Below are 15,903 nucleotides of genomic sequence, written 5' to 3'. Positions count from 1 at the left end.
TGTTCATTTGCTAACGAGTTTTTTTTTTCTAGGACTTTGTTCTCCCTATGAGTCAGCATAAATGTACATCTTAATAAATGAATAAAATGTGAGCGGGTGCATAGTAGAAATGGAAGGAAGGAACCATATGTGTTGTTAGCAGATATGCCCTCTGGTTAATTTAGGCTGCTTAGTTGCTGCAAGATGAAGAAATTTACCTCAAGATGGTTCCAGTACTCAGAGTTTATTACAAAAGCACATACACATGGGTTCTCAGGAATACTTCTTGGGAAAAGTAGAGATCACAGGACAGTCAAGGAGTAGATGAAACGATTTAAGATTTGATCAAAGGCAGCCTAGGTCTAGAGTCCAGACAGTTTGAGGGGTCTCAGGAGCATGTCTCCATCAGCTGGTTTCCTCAACTTCTACTCTCAGTATCATGGTTTGTTCTTTTCTGCCTTTTCTACTTTCTCCTAATATGATCTCTGCTGTCTTTCATAACCTCTCTTTACTTCATTCCTTTCAGTCTTCTTGTCTTCTCTGTATTGTCTCTGTATGTTTAATTTGTACTCTTTTTAAGAAATTTTTATTGAGTTATAATTTACCTAGTATATAATTCCATGAAATTAAAAGACGCTTACTCTTGGAAGAAAAGTTATGACCAACCTAGACAGCATATTGAAAAGCAGAGACATTACTTTGCCAACAAAGGTCCATCTAGTCAAGGCTATGGTTTGTCCAGTGGTCATGTATGGATGTGAGAGTTGGACTGTGAGGAAGGCTGAGTGCCGAAGAATTGATGCTTTTGAACTGTGGTGTTGGAGAAGACTCTTGAGAGTCCCTTGGACTACAAGGAGATCCAACCAGTCCATTCTAAAGGAGATCAGCCCTGGGTGTTCTTTGGAAGGAATGATGCTAAAGCTAAAACTCCAGTACTATGGCCACCTCATGCGAAGAGTTGACTCATTGGAAAAGACTCTGATGCTGGGAGGGATTAGTGGCAGGAGGAAAAGTGGACGACATAGGATGAGATGGCTGGATGGCATCACTGACTCTTTGGATATGAGTGAACTCTGGGAGATGGTGATGGACAGGGAGGCCTGGCGTGCCGCGATTCATGGGGTCGCAAAGAGTCTGACACGACTGAGCAGCTGAACTGAACTGAACTGACCTATATAATTCACTTGCTTTACTTGTACAAATCACTGAATTGGGGTACATTTATAGAGTCATGTAATTTTTCACTGCAGGCAGAGGTTCATTGTCGAGTTTTTTTTCTTTTGAAGGGAGGTGTTTTTTTGTCCATGTGGCATTTGGGCTCTTAGTTCCCCATTAAGGGATTAAATCTTCACCCCCTGCAGTGGAAGCATGGAGTCTTAACAGCTGAACCATCAAAAATCAGACTCAATGTATCTCCACCCAACAGGTCATTGGCCAGATCTTAGAGGAATATACATAGTATAAAACATTGCTCCTGAAGCTACATCTTCATCAGAGGCTGTGGTCTTGGAAAGCACCATGTTTGGAGGTTCTGTATATCTTCATGAAGAGACAAACGAAAATTCAAATGTAGGCTCCATGAAAGCCATGACTTTCTCTTTTTGCAACACACTTCTTTGTCTCCTTTATGAAGAATAGTGCCTGCATGTGAACACTTAAATATTTACTGACTCCATGAATAAGAAAATAACTAATGCGTCATTTGGATTTGCTTATGGAATATGCAATAACTTCATAACAGTGTGGAACAAGGAGATCCAACCAAGTCCAGGTCATGTTCAACATGAACCAGCATCATATGGTAGTTTAGGTGTGGAGTCAGTGAATAAATTTGTTCATGAGTAAGGGGAGGGAAATCTCAGGCTTACCCAGACCATAGAACAGAGTGCCTCAGTTACCTTCTTTCAGATCATGTGCAATATATCTGAGTATATCTTCTAAAAATATTTAATTTTGCTGTTTAGAGCATGACAGTAATAAGAGAAGAACATTTACCTGGTTCCCATGTAATGTGGTAGTATAGGCTCTGTCTTTTGAACCACACACAGCCATCTACCAGAAATGTTCCTTTAGAGGCATCTGTAAGACAAGCAAATTCAAGAATAATCTTACTGAAGATATGTCTTAGGCACCATAATTATACAGAAAGAAAACTCTTCTAAACCTCTATACATAGAATGTCCCAGTGAAATTCTAATCAAAAAGGAGGGGAAATCATGTGTACATAACGTGTGTACCTTAATAAGGACAGTTAGGAGAATTACAAAAAGAATATTTTCAGTGCTTCTTCATCTCACCCACATTCATCCCTGTCCTTTATACACTTCCCTGCAATTCAGCCAATCACAGGTGTCCATGCATATGTATGTATGGATCTCCACTGGATAGTTCCTGAGACCTACTCTACACCTATAGCATTAGCATTTTGATGAAAAGATATAGAGTAAGCCTCAGGAAATATCCAGTGGAGGTCCCTACGCACATATCCATGGAAACCATGGCTGATTCATGTTGATGTTTGGCAGAAGCCAACACAATATTGTAAAGCAATTATCCTTCAATTAAAAATAAATAAGTAATTATAAAAAATGCTAATGCTAAATCATCCAATACTTTCCTATTGCCTATTTACAATACTTTCCAATGTGCCTATTTACAGTCATAAATCAAATGACCATGTACCATCTCAATGGACCCAAGAGATTTGATGAGCCAAGTACTCTTAATACATACATAAGTTGAGACAGTGGAGGCTCTCCTAGGAGGAATGACCTGCTCACATCTATTTGTCTATGTCACATCATCAAGATTTGAATGTAGGCCCTATAACACCCTAAAACTATCTTTTGAGATTTCACACTTCCTGAAAGTGTGATAACAATTTAACATATCACTACTTCCTATGAATATTTACACTTTAATGTGAAAGTGAAGACTGTCAATGTATAATGCAAAGTTTTCTTAGTAGTAAAAAATAAAATATTTTGACAGCTTGAGAGATTTTATTTCTTAAGGGGGTTATCTTCCCATTTTCTAAAGGTGAGGTTGACTCAACTCTGATTAATCCCACTTATTCTCAGATTGCCTGTTAGTCTGCAAATGATGAAAACAGAATGCTGATTTTTTTAGAAAATAATCTACTTTTATTGATATATAATTTTCAGTGTTGTAGATTGACTCTGATTTTAAATATTTCTTTCTATTATGATCTATGAGTTTGTTTCAGGTGTATTAGACACTTGAGTAAAATGGATAATTCTCAAATTACACAGGGTACCTTTTTCTCTGTAATAGGAGAAATATGCTAAATAAAGTTATATTGGCCAACTGACTTGTACCACAAGGATAATATGAATTAAACCCAAAACAGTGCAATAAAAAGAGAAGGAGAGGGAAGAATTCTGGGGAAGTGGAAAGTGTAACAAACACATACACACACATACACACATATACACATACACACGCAAAGTGAACAGAGAATTCTTAAATCTACTTCTACATTATATCTTTACATACTGATTTTGTTCTGTTTAAAAATGACACCAATAATTTTAAAAATAATTTGGGGATATAGATATACCTGATAACCAAAGCAAGCTATGATTACAACATCCAGTTTGGATTTAAATAGAACCCTCATTTATCGTCAGGCCATCCTTAGACTCATTGAAAAATCTGATTTTACTATTTTGTACTCTCTTCACACAAAGGCACTGGGTCAAACATTTTTAACTAACATGATGATAAATAAATAGTTCTGCTTTCCATGGTAACAGATTCAGTGGCACATTCTGGTAATTTTCCTGAAGATGGTTACGTGGGTATGTACTAGCTCAGTCATAAGTCCTGTCCAGCTCTTTGTGACCCCATGGACTGTAGCCCACCAGGCTTCTCCATTTATGAGATTTCTCAGGCAAGAATAGTGGAGTGTATGGCCATTTACTCCAGGGGATCTTCCCGACCCAGGGATTGAAACCAAGTCTCATGTGTCTCCTGCATTGGCAGACAGATTCTTTACCACTGAGCCACCTGGGAAGACCCTGAATATGATGAAATTGAAGTAATTAGTATATCAGCTGAAGTGCTTAGCAAATGCTTTGAATTTAAATGTTTGTGAAGCTCCCTTTGTAGAGGTACATAGTAATGTCATTAACATCATTTCCATTTTTTTTTCAGTACTTAATCAATTCAATGCCAGAAACAGTCTAGCTACATTTTTTTTTTCCTTTTTATGATGTAGGCAAAATTTCTGTTGCTGGTTAAAATGTTTTTAGTGAATCAAATGTGCTATTTTCTTTTCCAGCCTCTAAAAATTACTGAGGCAATGGAGGCATGCAGAATAGAATACATTTACTACTAAGATAGTTAATAGAATGGTATTTTGGATATGCATTCAATTCAGATTTATAATAAAAAGTTTCATTTGTGTAGGAAACCATTTAATTATCAATAAAAGGTCAAAATGCAGTAATTAAAACCAGTAAAGTTAAAGAATTACAATCTTCTGCATGTGTATGTATGGCAAGTTAAGTGAAAGTCTATATACTTCTACTTCAAAAATCAATATTGTCTTTTCTATACTGTCTTCTTAAAATAAGCTACAAAAGCTAGTGTTAAACTTTTATCTATTGGATTTATTTTCAAAGTGTTTTTACATTTGGAGAAAAAAGTGTCTTACAATATTCTGCAATTTCAGTCATATGCCTTTTTTTAAGTCTGGAAGGATGCATAGATCTTTTTATACAGCTTGAAGCTCAAGATACATGAAAAGTTGTACTGACTTTTCTCCATACAAAGAGGCTTGAACCTTTAGACAGAAACCCTATTGGCTTTAATTGTATTGAACAAAGACACTGAAACTTGAGGTAGCTGAATAGTTGATAGAAATAGGTTTATAAAACTTTTCTTAAGAGCAGTTAATGATGTATAAAGTGTCACTAAATTTAAGGTTGTAATCATAAAGGCCTGTGATGTAATAGATATAGAATTCCTATATCAGTAAGCTAATAAAAAATGAGTTCACTTTTTCTCAACATAAATATTATTAGTTAGTAATTTAATCTGCAATATGTTCAAAATGTACTTGTGTGTGTGCATGCATGCTAAGTTGCTTCAGTCTTGTCTGAGGTCTTTGAAACCCTGTGGACTGTAGCCCACCAGGCTTCTCCGTCCATGGGATTCTCCAGGCAAGGATACTGAAGTGGATTGCCATGCCCTCCTCCATGGGATATTCCTGACCCAGGGATCAAATCCACATCTCATGTCTCCTGCAATGGCAGGTGGGTTCACCATTAGTGCCACCTGGTAAGCCTCCAGATGTACATATATACATGAATTTATATGCATATATGCTGTATGTGTATATGCATTGTAACATACATACAGTATAAGCATACAGATACTTATAACTTGATTGTATGTCATATTTTTGAAAGACCAGACACATCTGAGAACAAAAAACAATAATAATAGTAAAATTCTGAGGAAGCAAGCTATAATAAAATTACTTTGCTGATGGTGTTCGTTGATTTGGGTCTTTCTTTAGTAGATTTGTATTATTCATAATTGTATTGTCAAACATTTTCTGTTTTGGTGTGCTTATGCTAATGTATATACTAAAAGTTAAGTCCTGGTTATAAAAAATAAGTTTTCTCTGTTTAAAGATCGAATGAATATATTCTATGGACAATTTTCCTATCTTCTGAGTCTGTTAACATCTTAGTATGCTTTTAAATCTTGGACTCTCTAAGGAATGTATTGTTTTTAAAATTTAATGTTCTCAGAACAGAACAAGACTTCACCTCTTTTACATATACGAGATTGATAAAGCAAACAGCTCTCCATCCATAAAATCTTCCTTAATGATGATATAATTTTTCCAGAAGATTGAGCCACTGTATATTCAATGCACTTTACATATCGTGATGAAATTCATCTTCAAATTTGTGGCTCAGATGGTAAAGAGTCTGCCTGCAGTGCGAGAGACCCAGGCTCGATCCCTGAGTCAGAAAGATCCCCTGGAGAAGGAAATGGCAACCCACTCCAGTATTCCTGCCTGGAGGATTCCATGAACAGAGGAGCTTGGCAGGCTACAGTCCTCATAGGGTTGCAAAGAGTCAGACACAACTGAGCAACTTCAGTTTCCTTTTCCTTTTCTCTAGATACACATACGTATGTGAAGTCTCAGCATAACTATTATTTTTCCAGTTGTTTGGAATTAAATTGAAGCCTAGAATTTGCACCACTTGTTCAAGGTTGCATTGCTAAACAAGTGATGGAGTTGAAATCTGAACTCAAGCCTCTTTCTAAACCCAGTTTTTTACGTTAAATCCCAATTCTCCTCTATAACCTCAAATAGTAATTTTCAATACAAAATGTTAATATATGCATAAAAATATAAACACAAGAAAAAGATCCAGGAACACAAATGGTATATGTTGCACCCCAATAAAGTACTCAACTAGAGGTTATTTACAGAAGTCCAGGAATATGAAAATAAAAAAAAAATACAAAGTCCTGCCTTCTATAGCTCGCAGTCAATGAAAGAGACATAAGTAAACAAAACTTTCGAAAGAGTCACATTTCATTTTAGCAATAATACATTGACAGTGACTATGGGAACAGAGAGGGTACCTGAGAACCTTCCAGGGAAAAGGAAGTAGGTCTTCACAGAGGAAGAGAAGGTAGAGTAGGGCCTTGTTGTAAAATTAACTGTAATAATTTTGAAAGAAACAGCAGGGAAAGGGGATCATAACCAGAGAGAATGGCATACACAGAAGTGCATGGAAAGGATGGACCGTTATCCAGGGAGAGTAGGAGGGAAGGAGTCATGAGAGATTATGGTAGACGGATAGGGAGGGCCTGGAATGTTGTACAGTTCAGTTCAGTTCAGTTCAGTCACTCAATCATGTCCGACTCTTTGTGGCCACATGGACTACAGTACACCAGGCTTCTCTGTCCATCATCAGTTCCCAGAACATGTGCAAATTCATGTCCATTGAGTCAGTGATGTAATCCAACCAACTCATCCTCTGTTGTCCCCTTCTACTGCTTTCAATAATTCCCAGCATCAGAGTCTTTTCAAATGAGTCATTTCTTCATAGCAGGTGCCAAGATATTGGAGATTCAGCTTCAGCATCAGTCCTTCCAATGAATATTCAGGACTGATTTCCTTTAGGGTGGACTGGTTGGATCTCCTTGCAGTCCAAGGAACTCTCAAGAGTCTTCTCCAATACCACAGTTCAAAAGCATCAATTCTTCAGTGCTCAGCTTTCTTCATAGTCCAACTTTCACATCCATACATGACTACCGGAAAAACCATAGCCTTGACTAGATGGACCTTTGTTGGCAAAGTAATGTCTCTGCTTTTTAATATGCTGTCTAGGTTGGTCATAATTTTTCTTCCAAGGAGCAAGTGTCTTTTAATTTCATGGCTGCAATCACCATATGCAGTGATTTTGGAGCACACAAAAAAAATAAAATCACTGTTTCCATTGCCATTTCTATGAAGAGGTAAATGAAGTGGAAGCAGATGCTATGATGTTAGTTTTTTGAATGTTGAGTTCTAAGTCAACTTTTTCACTCTCCTCTTTTTCTCTCATCAAGAAGTTCTTTAGTTCTTCTTCATTTTCTGCCATAAGTGTGGTGTCATCTGCATATCTGAGGTTATTGATATTTCTCCCGGCAATCTTGATTCCAACTTGTGCTTCATCCAGTCCAGTATTTCTCATGTTGTTTCTGCATATAAGTTAAATAAGCAGGATGACAATATACAGCCTTGATATACTTTCTGGATTTGGAACCAGTCTATTGTTCCATGTTCAGTTCTAACTATTGCTTCCTGACCTGCATACAGATTTCTCAAGAGGCAGATCAAGTGGTCTGGTATTCCCATCTCTTTCAGAATTTTCCACAGTTTGTTGTGATCCACACAATCAAAGGCTTTGGCATAGTCAATAAAACAGAAGTAGATGTTTTTCTGGAACACTCTTGCTTTGTTTATGATCCAGTTGATGTTGGCAACTTGATCTCTGGTTCCTCTGCCTTTTCTAAATCTAGCTTGAATATAATGGAAGTTCATCGTACACATGTAGTTGAAGCCTGGCTTGGAGAATTTAGAGCATTACTTTGCTTGCATGTGAGATGAGTGAACTCATGTGGTAGTTTGAGCATTCTTGAAGTGAAGTGAAGTGAAGTGAATTTGCTCAGTCGTGTCCGATTCTTTGTGACCCCATGGATTGTAGCCCACCAGGCTCCCCCATCTATGGAATTTTCTAGGCAAGAGTACTGGAGTGGGTTGCCATTTCCTTCTCCAGAGGATCTTCCCGACTCAGGGATCGAACCCGGGACTCCCACATTGCGGGCAGATGCTTTACCCTCTGAGCCACCAAGGAATCAGACACTGCCATTCTTTGGGATTGGAATGAAAAATGATGTTTTCCAGTCCTGTGGCCACTGCTGAGTTTTCCAAATTTGATGGCACATTGAGAGCAGCACTTTAAAAGCATAATCTTTTAGTATTTGAAAGAGCTCAACTGGAATTCCATTACCTCCACTAGCTTTGTTCGTAGTGATGCTTCCTGAGGCCCTCTTGACTTCACATTCCAGGATGTCTGGCTCTAGGTGAGTGATCACACCATCATGGTTATCTGGGTCTTGAAGATCTATTTTGTATAGTTCTTCTGTGTATTCTTGCCACCTCTCCTTAATATCTCTGCTTCTGTTTGGTCCATACCATTTCTATCCTTTACTGAACCCATCTTTGCATGAAATATTCCTGTGGTATCTCTAATTTTCTTGAAGAGATCTCTAGTCTTTCCCATTCTATTGTTTTCCTCTATTGCTTTGTATTGATCACTGAGGCTTTCTTATCTCTCCTTGCTATTCTTTGGAACTCTGCATTCAAATGGGTATATATTTCCTTTTCTCTGTTGCCTTTAGCTTCTCTGCTTTTCACAGCTCTTTGTAAGTCCTCATCAGGCAACCATTTTGCCTTTTTTGTATTTCTTTTTCTTGGGGATGGTCTTGATCCCTGCCTTCTGTACAATGTCATGAACCTCCATCCACAGTTCTTTAGGCACCGTGTATATCAGATCTAATCCACTGAATCTATTCATCACTTCCACTGTATAATCATAAGGGATTTGATTTAGGTCATACTTGAATGGTCTAGTCGTTTTCCCTACTTTCTTCAATTTCAGTCTGAATTTGGCAATAAGGAGTTCATGATCTAAGCAACTCCCAGTCTTGTTTTTGCTGACTGTGTAGAGCTTCATCATCTTTGGCTGCAAAGAATATAATCAATTTGGTTTCAGTATTGACTATCTGGTGATGTCCATGTGTAGAGCCTTCTCTTGTGTTGTTGAAAGAGGGTGTTTGCTATGACCAGTGTGTTTTCTTTGCAAAACTCTGTTAGCCTTTACCCTGCTTCATTCTGTACTCCAAGACCAAATATGCTTGTTACTCCACGTATTTCTTAACTTCCTACTTTTGCATTCCAGTCCCCTATAATGAAAAGGACATCCTTTTTGGGTGTTAGTTCTAGAAGGTCTTGTAGGTCTTCATAGAACCGTTCAACTTCAGCTTCTTCAGCATTACTGTTGGGGCATAGACTGAGATTACCGTGATATTGAATGGTTTGCCTTGGAAACGAACAGAGATCATTCTATCATTTTTAAGACTGCATCCAAGTACTGCATTTCAGAATCTTTTGTTGACTATGAGGGCTACTCCACTTCTTCTAAGGGATTCTTGCACATAGTAGTAGATATAATATTCATCTGAATTAAATTCACCCATTCCAGTCCATTTTAGTTCACTGATTCTTAAAATGTCAATGTTCACTCTTGCCATCTCTTGTTTGACCATTTCCAAAATGTCTTGATTAATGTACCTAACATTCCAGGTTCCTATGCAATATTGCTCTTTACAGCATCAGACCTTGCTTCCATCACCAGTCTCATCCACAACTGGGTGTTGTTTTTGCTTTGGCTCCTCTCTGCATTCTTTCTGGAGTTATTTCTCCACTGATCTCCAGTAGCATATTGGGCACCTGCCGACCTGGAGAGTTCATCTTTCAGTGTTCTATCATTTGGCTTTTTCATACTGTTTATGGGGTTCTCAAGGCAAGAATACTGAAGTGGTTTGCCATTCCCTTCTCCAGTGGACCACATTTTGTCAGAGCTCTCCACCATGACATCCATCTTCGGTGGCCCTACATGGCATGGCTCATAGTTTCATTGAGTTAGACAAGGCTGTGAATGTTGTACAAAGTCATATTCAAATGCTTAGGTTAGTTGAACCAGGATAATTACAATATTGAAGTAATTATATATGTGAATTCACTGACCACAATGGCTGGCACATAGTATCTTTGAATAAATCAGTCACAGAAATGATATAGAAAGGTATGATGTTTAATAGATAGCTATACTCTGAATCTGACTTCCCTGGTGCCTCAGTGTTAAAGAATCTGCCAGCTATGCAGGAAATGAGGGTTAGAGCCCTGGGTCAGGAAGATCACCTGGAGAAGGAAATGGCCACCCACTCCAGTATCTTGCCTGGGAAATGGACCGAGGAGCCTGACCAGTTCCAGTCTAGAAGGTTGCAAGAGTCAGACAGAACTTAACAACTAAACAACAAAACTCTGGACCCCAAAAGTCTGAATCTTGGTTCCTCAGCTCTGTGGCTTTGAGAAATGTATTTAATCATTTTGAGTCTCAGTTTCCTTTTCTGTAAAAGATGAATAAGAATTGCAGCAAAAATGACAGCAATATTAATATTGTTACTTATATTTTATTCGCATGTGTGCTATTCCAGGTAATAGTTTAAGATATTTCATTCACTCATTTAATATTCTCAAGCACTCTACAAGTCAGATAATAAAATTATCCTCATTTTACAAAGTAGAAAGCTGAGACCAAGAAGAGGTTAAATAAGGACACAATTGAGCATGTGTAAGTTTAACCCAAATCTTCCCATGGCAGAACATATACTGGTTTTAACAGCTGGGTTCGTGGTTCCTTGCTCCGTGGCTGGCAGCTGGTGGAAGCTGTCAGATGCAGTGCCTCGTTCATCTCCATGTTACCTCTCAGCCTCCAGTAGGACAGATCAGATTCTTTTTGTGACAATTTTTGGGGCAGAATGTCGAGAGAACAAAAGCAGATGCTGTCTCATAAAGATGAACCTCAGGAGTCAGACACATGAATTTGCTGTATTTCATTGGTAAAAATAAGTGAACAGTCTAATCCAGATTCAAGTGGTACTGAAACAGACTAAGCCTCTCCATGGGAGGATTGCCAAAAGATACAAACAGATGAGCCTTTATGGTGGCAGGAGCTATTGCTTCACCTTTGCCAGCACTACCACAATCCTTTCAGGAGCACACTTTATCTTCATAAATGACCTCTGTATTCACAGGTCTTTGCAAAACACTGATGAGGTTCACATATCACAAAATCCTCAGTTGCTACTGGAAAAATAAATATGGTATGCTGCTGCTGCTGCTGCTGCTAAGTCGCTTCAGTCGTGTCTAACTCTGTGTGACCCCATAGACAGCAGCCCACCAGGCTCCCCCATCCTTGGGATTCTCCAGGCAAGAACACTGGAGTGGGTTGCCATTTCCTTCTCCAACGCATGAAAGAAAAAAGGAAAGTGAAGTCACTCAGTCATGTCTGACCCTTAGCGACCCCATGGACTACAGCCTACCAGGCTCCTCCATCCATGGAATTTTCCAGGCAAGAGTACTAGAGTGGGTTGCCATTGCCTTCTCCAAATATGGCATACTAGACTAAATATTAATTGGTAAGATGAATTATAGTGAAGCTTGATTAATATGGGTTGAAGGTTCTCTGATTTTCTCTCATTTAACCAGAAAGTTATATTGAAAAATACAGTCTTTGTTCATGAATGTTGACTACTCAGTATTCCTTTGTATATAAACCTTTCATTTTCTGCTGTTGATGATAAAATTATGTCTTTGTCATTACTCTAATAATATAGAATTTCATGAATTCTACTCAGATAGGAAAATAACAATACTTTTTGGATAGGTTAGATAATACCTGATGTATGAAAAATAATGTTTTGCTTTTAACATAAATATTCATCTTTAATTTCTTGCATAATGCTCTATTTTTCTGTCAATGCTCTCATTTTCTTTTAAATTTTTTAATGGCTTTTTAGAAGGCTAGTTATACATTTCCTAGATAAGAGCTGAAAATACTGGAAACACTGGATTTCTTATGGATAATCTTGGCCCTCAATATGATTTCATTATGAGATGATATTAATGCTAGAGTCATAAGGCTAGCTGTCAGAAAGTTAGTTTTCTGAAAACTGCTCTATTTAAGAAAGTTTTTATTCAATGATATTCGAGCCCAAATGTCAGGTGTGCTTTGACTGTGACATCAGTCAGTTTAGTTGCTCAGTCATGTCCGACTCTTTGCAACCCCATGGACTGCAGCACGCCAAGCTTCCCTGTCCTTCACCAACTCCTGGAGCTTGCTCAGAGTCATGTCCATTGAATTGGTGATGCCACCCAACCATCTCATCCTCTGTCATTCCCTTCTCCTGCCTTCAGTCTTTCCCAGCATCACGGTCTTTTCCAATGAGTCAGTTCTTTGCATCAGGTGGCCAAAGTATTGGAGCTTTAGCTTCACCATCTGTCCTTCCAATGAATATTCAGGGTTGATTTCTTTAGGATTGACTGGTTTGAACTCCTTACTGTTCAGGTGACTCTCAAGAGTCTTCTCCAACACCACGGTTCAAAAGCATCAGTTCTTTGGTGCTCAGCTTTCTTTGTAGTCCAACTTTCACATCCATCCATGACCACTGGAAAAACTAGCTTTGACTAGATGGAGCTTTGTCAGCAAAGTACTGTCTCTCCTTTTTAATATGTTGTCTAGATTAGTCATAACTCTTCTTCCAAGGAGCAAGCGTCTTTTAATTTCATGGTTGCAGTCACCATCTGCAGTGATTTTGGAGCCTCCCAAAATAAACTCTCTCACCATTTCCATTCTTTCCCCATCTATTTGCTATGACCTTGACATGCTTATGGGTTATGAGCATTCCATACATCAGAGACCAGCAGTCTCCTTTTCTGATGCATTTTCCAAGAAAGTGACAAGATGAGCATCAATTCTCTATCAACAATTTCCTGATTAACTGGCCTAAACCCTCTTGTAGACTTATACTTGGAGTAGATTAGCACACAGACTAAGAATTCAAAAACCATCTTGATCTTGAAAAACCCTTGAAAAGGGCCAAACCCTTTTCACTTTAACTAAACTTCTACCTCCAAGGAGGGCACCCAGGAGGTATGGGAATGGAGCTTACCAGCTGTAACCTAAGCAGTTGACACTTAATTTCCTGTCATGTTCAAGTTGTAGTTTTTCTTGTATGTAGACACAATCTTAGAATCCACTTGAAAAAAATGACTTGTCGCCCTTTAGAGGGTGGAACTGATGACACCCGGGAAGGGGAAACCTGCGATATTCTGGGCAAGTGATGCCTGTGTGGAAGAGTTTCTAATTAAACACTTGACAAAGGATCATCTTGTTTGTTTAATTAAACAAGAAGGATCTACTCATTTGCTGAGACTATATCCCTCTTTTCACGATTGTGGTGGGCCTCTTCCTCATACTGCCGTGCTCAGAACTTTTAAGATTTCCTCCTTGTTCTCCATCTGAACTTCCTGCTCCTCAGGATTGTGTGACACTACCTGTCTTTACTGCAGCTTTCCCACCAAATCAGTCTGTTCCAGCCACAGAAGGCCCTCTTGATACAGCTTTACAGATGCATATACAGGTCTCTTCTCTCATCTTTTTTACTCATGTGTTGAGGATCCTAACCCTTGTCATCATTTGTACTTGACCAGTATTTTCAGTCATGTCTGACTTTATGTGACTCCATGGACTGCAGCCTGCCAGGCTCCTCTCTCCATAGAGTTCTCCAGGCAAGAATACTGAAGTGTGCAGCCATTCTCTTCTCCAGCGGATTTCTTGACCCAGGGATCAAATCTAGGTCTCCTGCTTTGCAAGCAGACTCATTATTGCCTGAGCTACCAGGGAAGCCCATATTTAATTTTAGTCCTGCCCAAATCAAAACTTCTTCCATACATTTCCTTGATACAAAATCATTTCCCAAACTCCTTTAGCATTAAATGTTTAATTCTTAAGAACCTGATAGAGTTTTTTTTTTTTTTAAGTTTTCTAAGTTTGCTTAGTGTCTGATCAACTATGAGCTTATGAACGTGGTTATGTTTAATACCTGTTTGGTACCCAGAACAGTGTCTCTCTCCATTCAATTATCTATCCACTTATCTATATGTGAATGTATCAATCACACTCCTATAGTTACTAAAAGAATTTCAGGGCTGCTAGTAGCCTGTTTTGTATACCTATGTCCTTGAAAATTGGTGTTGTTATTTGCAAAAAGTGGTTCTCTTTCTTTACTTGTTAATTTATTCATCCAATTAAATAATTATTACAACTGTGTATAAATATCTGTTCTAGTTATTGGTGGAATGAGTGAAATGCTACCAGAGCTGAGATTTTTTTATTAATCATGGCATTAGGGACACAATAAAAACATTTTTACAAAATTGTTTTCAGCCCACATGTATCCTTATAGATTTAGTATGCTGAACCTAATTCGGATGATATGAGTAATTATGTTTGGGTTTTAGATTCTCACTGATCTTGAATGACCTATAATACTATTGATTCTTATAACATGGAATCAAAAAACAAACAATGAGCAGAAGGCTTTTAAGAAATGAAGAGCCCTTTTATCTAAGTCATAAAAATAAATTAACTCATGTATCTTTAAAAATCAGGTACCAGGGACTTTCCTGGTGGTTCAGTGGCTGGGACTCCACAATCCCAATGTGGGGGACCTGGGATCGATTCATCGTCAGGGAGCTGGGTCCCACATGCCACAACTAAGACTGGGCATAGCCAAATACATATTTTTTTAACATTTTTTTTTTAACAAAGCAGTTGCCAGGGATGGACTTAGGGCTTTCTGGAGAAAATAAAAAAGATAAGAACACAGGACACCATCACTCACAGTTTTTGTTCCACCACGTTGATGTTCTTCTTAGGAAAATATACCAATGAGTTACTTACATGAAATGTTTATTGAGAGCATGCAATGTGTTAGATGCTGTCCTGGGGCCTCATAGCCAGATATTTCTTAGAAGTACGGCATTGTATCAAGCTTCTAGAAAAAGATACTTGACTGGTGGTTACCAAGGGTGGTGGGGGTAGGGGATATGTTATCCAAAAAGTACAAATGCCCAGCTACAAGATGAATAAGGTACAGTGATCTAATGTACAACACAGTGAGTACAGTTACTATTACAGTCTTATAAGCATACTTGGAAGTTGCTAAGAAAATAAATGTTACATGATGTCATAAAAAAAATGAAATGGAAATTACTTGATTTGTTGTAGGTGTTAGTTAATTCAACAGTAATCATTTTGCAGCATATAAGTGTATCAAATCAACATGTAGACATTAAACTTATGTAATATATGTCAATTATATCTCAGAAAAGCTGGGGAAGGCCTGGCGTGCTGCAGTCCCTGGGGTCGCAAAGAGTCAGACACAACTGAGAGACTGAACTGAACTGAAAGCTGGGGAAATTTTTTCTAAAAATGTAATAGTGTATTTCATGGAAGACACTGATGACACTTTTATGATAATTTGATTATAAAATGAATCCTCAAACCAAGCTGGTAATCTAAATATGCAAGATCATCTAACAGGAGTGAAAAATTAGGGACTTTAGGAACTATGTGAACTGGGTTGTATGCGCCTGACCTAAACACGTGCAAATGCAAATGTTCAAAACCACGTTGCTGGTCAAATAGATCAAGCAAAAGGAATTTGTGGCACTGATTAGTCAAGAGTTCCGCAAGT

At 38.2% G+C, this 15,903-nt stretch overlaps 1 protein-coding gene across 1 annotated transcript in view; it reads left to right on the top strand.

Moving 5' to 3' along the window:
• Positions 1-15,903, top strand: part of ROBO1 (roundabout guidance receptor 1) — a 1,116,119-nt gene that overhangs the window by 181,875 nt on the left and 918,341 nt on the right. The window lies entirely within an intron of this gene.

This window comes from Capra hircus, chromosome 1 (assembly GCF_001704415.2).
Source record: "Capra hircus breed San Clemente chromosome 1, ASM170441v1, whole genome shotgun sequence".
Taxonomy (NCBI): domain Eukaryota; kingdom Metazoa; phylum Chordata; class Mammalia; order Artiodactyla; family Bovidae; genus Capra; species Capra hircus.
The sequence above is the reverse complement of the archived record's forward strand: the minus strand, read 5'-3'. Positions and strand labels throughout refer to the sequence as shown.